This window comes from Microtus pennsylvanicus, chromosome 14 (genome assembly GCF_037038515.1).
Source record: "Microtus pennsylvanicus isolate mMicPen1 chromosome 14, mMicPen1.hap1, whole genome shotgun sequence".
In the NCBI taxonomy this organism is placed as follows: domain Eukaryota; kingdom Metazoa; phylum Chordata; class Mammalia; order Rodentia; family Cricetidae; genus Microtus; species Microtus pennsylvanicus.
In genome coordinates this window covers 36,936,439-36,944,576 of record NC_134592.1, presented here as the reverse complement: position 1 = coordinate 36,944,576, position 8,138 = coordinate 36,936,439, and positions in this window count along the sequence as shown.

The following is an 8,138-nucleotide window of genomic DNA, read 5'->3' as shown; positions in this document are numbered from 1 at the left end:
CTCTTGCAGAGGACCTGGGTTCAGTTGCCAGGACTCACAACCCCAGCTCCAGGGGACCCAATGCCTTTTTATAGGCATCAGACATGCACATGGCGTATATGCATACACGTAGACATAACTCTCATATACATAAAAATCTAAATTTTTAATTGTATTAAAAATCATACTAGGGATGCTTGAAAAAATAGAGAACCATATTTACCTAAAAATATATACAATACATATGTATGTGTAGTGTATATGTGTGTGTGGTAAATGAAGCCATGTCATGCAAGATGATAATGCATCCCAGAACAACTATGGACTAACAAAACCCACAATACTGGGTCTGAAAACTTCCTTACCAGTTGTTGGTCTGGGGAGCCCAAGATTCTCTTAAAATAATATAGACAATTGTTGTTGCCCTTGGTTACCTCCCAAAAGTTGAAGGTGAGTCCCTATTGCTGAAGGCACTTTGGATACAGGACACAGAGGATTCGAGCTGGACCTGACCCAAAAGCCCCGCTGAGGATGAGCTTTCATAGTGCCAGAAGGTTCTATGCATGAAAAGGAAAGCAAGCAATAGTGTTACACCGCTGTGATGTCTCTGAGCCACAGATAGCCCTAGAGGCTCAACAGTGGCACTAATGTCTAGGTGGAAGTCAACAGCTGATCAACAGAAAGGAAATCATGACTGATATTGGGAAGAGCGAATTCCCTCAGGCTAGTGAAGCTGTGGATCTTCAAGGAGAACCTACACCTGCTACTTTCCTAAATGAGCGTGAGTCTTAACTGCCTTGTCAATGCTCATTCTTATATCCTCAGGTCAGTGTATCACACGCCTCATCCAGCAAGTTGTTTTTTATCAGTAGATGGAGACCATTACAGAAAACCACAACTGGTCAAGATGAGAGAAGGACTGGCCATGGGGAGTTGATCCTCACCTCAATTAATACAACTGCAACAAAACCTTTACTCCTCATGATCAGGGTACATCATGCAAGAAAGAGTAAAAACAACACAAGAACCAGAAGACCAGGAAATCTGCTGTCATAGGATCCATGAGATTGTGTCTTCCTAATGACAGTGAAGCCACACCCATGAAACCTCAATAACATAGCTTTTTCTAACGAGACACAAACAATGACAATACTGGTGCACATGCCAATCTGCTTGTGGGAAATTTCATGGGGCCCCACCCCTAGATGAAGAGCTACAGGCAATTAACAACTTCTCAGAGAGGGAGACTTAGTCTTCCCCAGGGATGAGTACCCTATTTTGTTATCCAATACCATGTGGTTAGTCCTAAAATCACAAATATACAAGCAACACTTAAACGAACTCAACGGTTGCATTTATATATTTATTCATATATTTGTAGTTCATTTTCATGTAACAATAATAAATAAAAAGACACTAGTTTGAGAGAGAGTGAGGGGACATGGGAGGGGCTGGAGGGAGGAGGAGGAAATCATATAATTACATTGTAATTAAGAATAAGCCAGGAGGTGGTGGCACATATCTTTAATCCCAACATTTGGGAGGCAGAAGCAGGCAGATCTCTGTGAGTTTGAGGCCAGCCTGGTTTACAGAGAAAGTTCCAGAACAGCCAGGGCTGTTATGCTGAAGAAACCCTGTCTCAGAAAAAAGAAAGAAAGAAAGAAAGAAAGAAAGAAAGAAAGAAAGAAAGAAAGAAAGAAAGAAAGAAAGAAAGAAAAAAATGAAAATTTAAAAATCCACTCAAAATTCAATCTACTAACCCAAAAGTAAGTATCAAAGTAATTTCAGCACTAACTTTCATCAAAAAAAAAAAAAAGAACCACTTCATGTCAAAGATGATAAACGAGACTGGCACATTTTCTGCTCTTTAGCTGAACTCACTTTTGTTTGAAGACCCAAGAAAGATGAAGAAGGGCAAGACTCATTCAAGGTTGTCTCCCAGTCCTTCTCTCTTCTCTCTCTATGGCCTGAATCCCTAGATACCTAGATACACCCATCTCTCAAGTGGGATTGTTTTCTAAAATTATTTTTCATTTTTACTTTAGGGGTGTGTGTGTGTGTGTGTGTGTGTGTGTGTGTGTGTGTGTGTGTTAGATGCACGTGGGTGTATGGATGCCTATGCCTGTTTTTGCTTGCAGAGTTTAGAGAAGAGGCCAGGTGTCTTCCTCTATTTCTCTTTGCCTTATCCTTTAAGATAGGGTTTCACTGAAGTAGAAGCTTGCCATTGTGCCTAGACTGACTAGCCAGCAAGTTCTGAAGATCTTCCTGTCTCTACTCCAGCTCTGAGGTTATAATTATGCACCGCCATGGCCAGCTTTTTACATAGGTGCTAGGGAGTGTATAACAAGGACACTTACCCATCAAATCCATCTACACAGCCTCTGATCTTAATTTAAGGGTATCATAGAGGCTACAGTGACTGCACTGGAAAGAGACATTCCTGGTCCTAATGGCCATGTGGCATCTACTGTTTAGTAAGTATCTACAAAAAGAAGATGTACTTCTAACAAGTAATGTTTTCACTTTCTTGGAGTGATTTTGTTTCAAAGATGTGTACTCTGACATCAAGCTCTGAATGATCAAGAATTGAGTGCTTTATTTATTCAAGTCTAAGATATTATAAAATACTATGAGCCACTACAAAAAAAAAGAAAAAAGAAAAATGGACTTATACTACCCAATGCTTACTTTGAATTTTTCTAACCCATTAACTATTTTTTGCTCTTTCGTGCTATCATCTGCACATTTAAAATGTTTTATTTAAAATGGTACATGCATGTGTATGTGTGTGTGTGTGCATATGTGTGAATACACACCTGCCAAGGTGTGCATGTGTTGTAAGAGGCTACTTGTTTGTTTCCGGCTGCTCAGCCCCGAAATAATCACATAGAACCCTTACTATTTGCAATACTGTTTGGCCAAGAGCTTAATCGTATTTCTGGCTAATTCATATCTTAAATTAACCCATCTCCATTAATCTGTGTATTGCCACATGGCTGTGGCTTACCAGCAAAGTTTTGGCATCTCTGTCTCTAATGGCGGCTCCATGGCTTCTCCCTGACTCTGCCTTCTTTCTTCCAACATTCAGTTTAGTTTTCCCTGCCTAGATAAGTTCTGCCTTGCTATAGGCCAAAGCAATTTTTTTATTCATTAACCAATAAAAGCAACACATAGACAGAAGGACCTCCCACACCATTTCCTCCTTTCTGTTTAAATAAAAAAGGAAGGTTTTAACTTTAACATAGTAAAATTACATATAACAAAATAGGTATCAAGAAAGAATTACAGTTACAATATTTATATATACTTTATCTTTTATCAAAGCTAAGGAAAACTATAACTACAACTATCTATTCTTCAACTCCATCAAAGACTCCAGAAGGATATAATATTACCTAAGTAAATAGGAAGTGCATTGTAAGCAACTTTTAAAACTCTAGAATTGACTAAGACATCTTGATGCCGGGTTGGTAATCTAAAGTTCTTCTGTATTGCTAGAGCATCCATCTTCAGCCTACAGGTCCATAGTGTCAGGCAGACTTTTCCATGAAGCAGGAAATTTCAAAGACAGTTCTGCCTATATTGGCAGTTTGTCAGTAACTTTCTTCTGTATCCTGCAGAATGTCTGGCAAACTCTTTCATGAAGCAGGAACCCTAAAGGATTGTCTCACCTTTGGGCAAATTCTGCAGTCATTTTGCTGTGGGTCCTGCATGTCCAGTTCATACAGCACAACATCAAGCAGTCCTAAGTCCTTAAAACTTTTAAATGCCATATTCTGAAGGTCTCAGAAAGATTTGAAAATACCTATCTAACTGAAATATATCTCTATATATCTACAAAACCTAGCTAACATGACTATGGGCTTGAACTATTATAGATGACTCTATTAACCTATACTTCTTAATTATATATTACATTTTTAAATGAGCTGCACAAACACAATACTTTAATCAAGAGCAGAAATATACATATAACAAAATTGACCTTAAATTTGTATCAATAAAGCAAGAGCATAACAATGCATATCTTTATATTATATCCCCCTTTAAATGTAAACAAACATTTATAGACAATATTTGGGAATATGGGCATAGTACTCTCTAAACTGCTTCCTGCTTTTTGTTGGGCAAAGTATTTTTAGGAGTGTTCACGATGACTTTTCGGGGGGGGGGGGGTTGGTAAGCAGCTTGATCACAGCAGCCCTATTAAATGTAATTTTTCTGTGTTGAAGTTAAAACCTTCCTTTTATTTAAACAGAAAAGGGGAGGTGATGTGGGATGCCCCCCCCCCGTATGCTGTGAATACCATTGGTTAATAAAGAAGCTGTTTTGGGCCTGTGATAGGGTAGAGCCAAACTAGGCAGGGAAAGCTAGGCTGAATGCTGGGAGAAAAAGGGCGGAGTTTGGGAAAAGCCATGGTACCACTGCCGGAGACAGACATGCTGAAACTTTGTCAGTAAGCCACGGCCATGTGGCGATACACTGATTAATGGAGATAAGTTAGTTTAGGATATAAGAGTTAGCTGGAAATATGCTTAAGCTATTGGTCAAACAGTATTGGAAATAACATCATTTCTGCATGGTTATTTCAGGAGTCTGGGCAGCCAGGAAACAAACAAGTGGCCTCCTATTACACACATGCATGTGGGATTAGAAGATAACTTGCAGGTGCCTGTAGTAATAGGAGTGGCTGGGCTGCGTCCCCAACACCCCAGCCGTCTGCTCGGATAGCTTTTGCCCCGAAATAACAACACACAAACTGTATTCATTTAATCACTGCTTGGCCCATTTCTATCTAGGCTAATTCTCACATATTAATTTAGCCCATTTCTAATCATCTGTGTAGCGCCCCTAGGTGCGCTTACCGGGAAGATTCCAGCCTCTGTCCATCCTGGGTCGGAGCTTCATAGTGTGCGGCTGCCTGAGAGCTGGGAGCATGGCGTCTCGCTGAGGCGTCTGCTCCGGAGAGGAGAGCTGTCGAGTCTGACTTCACTTCCTCTTCCTCTCAGCGTTTTGTTCTGTTTACTCCTCCCACCTATCTTCTAACCAATGAAATGGGCCAAGGCAGTTCCTTTATTAGCCAATGACCTTCCTCCATCAGGTGCCAATTCTCTCTTTCAACCATGTGGGTTGTAGGAATCAACTCGGTCATCATTGTCTATAACAACTGATCTGCCTCACTTACTCTGAGACCTTCCAGATGTCTGATATCAGTTCTGTTACTTTTGTGCTGGGCTTTCTTAATGTTAACAGAAGGTGACATTAATAGCTTCAAGTAACCACAGGAACACAGTTTCAATAGCAGTGAAGTACAACCTAACAGCATAATCTGTATTACTTTCTTCACCTTGTTACCTTATAGCTTCCTTGGGCGCAGAACTTGTTACCTTATAGCTTCCTTGGGCACAGAACTTGTTACCTTATAGCTTCCTTGGGCAAAAAACTTGTTACCTTATAGCTTCCTTGGGCACAGAACTTGTTACCTTATAGCTTCCTTGGGCACAGAACTTGTTACCTTATAGCTTCCTTGGGCATAGAAGCAGTTTCAGACCAATTGCTAGTTTGGGTCCAATCATATATGACCATGATGAGGTGGCCAGGAAGTACTTACTACACAAGCATGAAGACCTGATCCCAGAACACATGCAAAAAGCCAGGTGCAGTGGCATGTACCTATAATCCCAGTGTCATGGATCCAAATAAGAAGATCCTAATGCTTGCTGGCCAGATGGTGTAGCTAAATCAATAAACTCCACTGCCAGTGAGAAACCCTGCTGCACATGCATACCTTCTCACACATACATGAACACATACATAAGCACATATGCACACACATGCAGTGACCACAGTGAATGAGAATCTGTTGCAGCTGCTGGATTCAAATAGCCCATTCTGATGATGCCCAGACAGGGTAGTTGTCATGGAGCAAAGACGCTCACCATTCATGGCGGATGGAGAAGGAAAAAGAGAAGAAGAAAGAGAAAGGACCCCTAGGACAAGCTATAGCTCCCTAACACATTCCCTGTGATCTCCTCCATCTACTTGGCCCAACTTCTGAAAGTTGCCACCACTTCCCAGGGATGCTATCAAGTTATAAATCCACGTTGATTGCATTGAAGCTCTCGTGGTCCAAAGTTTAAGCCTATGGTCCTACCGAGGGCACTTAACATCCAAACCATAAAACCCATCTGGCACAGTTACAAGACTTTAAAGCTTAGACTTCAACATATGAAATAGAAGGTATAGAAATGAAGTTAGCTTCCTCTGTATAATATCTTATTTTCTGTATTTGTTTCTCTCACAAAAGCTTCATCATGAAAAGGAGGAAACTCAAACTGAAGTGAGTTGCAAACTTCATTTCCAACACGGGATTGTGACTCAGCCCTGAGGTAAGATTTGACCATCTACAAGATGGTCCTTGTAGATGAGACCATGGACAGTTGCATGGTCACATTTGCTCCTGACCTTTCCTCCTCCTGTCCTCTCCCCCTCCCTCTTCTACCTATGACTCTCTATGAGCTCTTGTCTTCCTTTCTCCTGAAGACTCCATGTGCCAAGATGCATGTACGATGATGAAGTTTACAATCTTTATTATATCTATGTATGCGCATGGGAGGCAGCGACAACTAGCAGGAGTTGACTCTCCCACCGTGTGGGTTCTGAGGATGAAATCAGGCTGCCAGCCTTTGCCCACTGAGCTGTCTCACCAGCCTTGACCATCTCTTCTAGATTGGAGGCATGGGAAGAGACATGAGAGCCTAAGCTGATAGGTGGAGACAGCTAAGCCAAGGGGACTGCTCTGCCTTCCTTAGGCCTTATTTGCATCCTCCCCTCTTCTCCAACCTCTCTCTGTCTCACCAATGCATCAGGAGCAAACTGTTTAGGAAGAGAAGGAAACAGGAAGGAAAGAGATGTTTTCTGTGTTCCTTGCTCCTGTTCTCCTTTCTTCCCATCATCCCAAGCTCTCTCACTGTTGCCAGATCCCACACCTAGCTTTCCAAGCACAAAAGGACAGGGTTGGGCAACAGCCATGAGCTCCTCGAGTCAGGATAAAGGGGATCTGAATCCTAGTTTATTAGGTAGAAACTGTGTGATGATCGCAAAGTTACTTTTCCATTCTCAGCCTTAGCTGTGGTGTCTATGAGCATAGCCCAAATTAAATAACTAAATGAGATAGGGCATGCAAAATCTTTATTGCTTACCCCATAGAAGCACTAGTGTATAAATTATTATTTCTTGTCATCTCTATTTTAAGTGATGATGATGGTTGTCTTTGCTTTTTGTTTCTCATTGTTTTTCACAGTTTAGCTTCTAAGGACGGATGTGCTGGGGCCATTTCTCAGTAGTTAACTTCTAAGGACGGATGTGCTGGTGCCATTTCTCAGTAGTTAACTTCGACAGGCTATTTCAGTCTTCCCATCTCTTCACTCTCTTGCTCATCTTGACTGATTTTATCCTCTCTGTGAACATATTTTAAGAAACTACAAAGGGAGCCACAGAGTTGCTAACAGTAGAAAGCCTGGCAGGGAAAACCGTGCTAAGAAAGGGAATTGCACAGCTTGCCCAAGGCCATGCGCTTGTGAGAGGCACAACCCTGACAGGAGGTGCGGAGACATGCTTAGGATTTACTGTTCTTCTTGGACTCTGGAGGAACACAAGGACCAACTGTAGCTGTGACTTACACTGCCTTAATGATCAGTAAAGGTTAGTATCTTTTAGTTTTTGACCTTTTGCGTATATTCTTACAGAAATAAGATTACAATCTCTTGAATGTATGTACATAAATTTGGGGGTTCTGTTTCTTCCCTTCCTACAATCATTGCTGATAGACAAAGGGTGAAATCAGTAGCGTAGACACATTGTTTCCTGCTGAAGCTGTCTTCAGAGAAGGAGAACATGAGTTATGTAGCAGGGAATAGACTGTCCTTGATTAGATAGTTATCCCATTTATCTCCCTAACAAAGGCTAAGGCTCAGTCATGTGTGAGGTGTTTAATGTACTTTTCACATCCTTACCCAAAAGGACATGAGATCCCACCATGATTAATTTATGGGGAAAATAGAAAATAATGGTTTCAGGGAGAAGGCATATGTTAAAAAGTCTCCTTACCTTCCTTCCCACACTAGTAAGGATTGCCAGTCACACACCCGTTCCTCTTT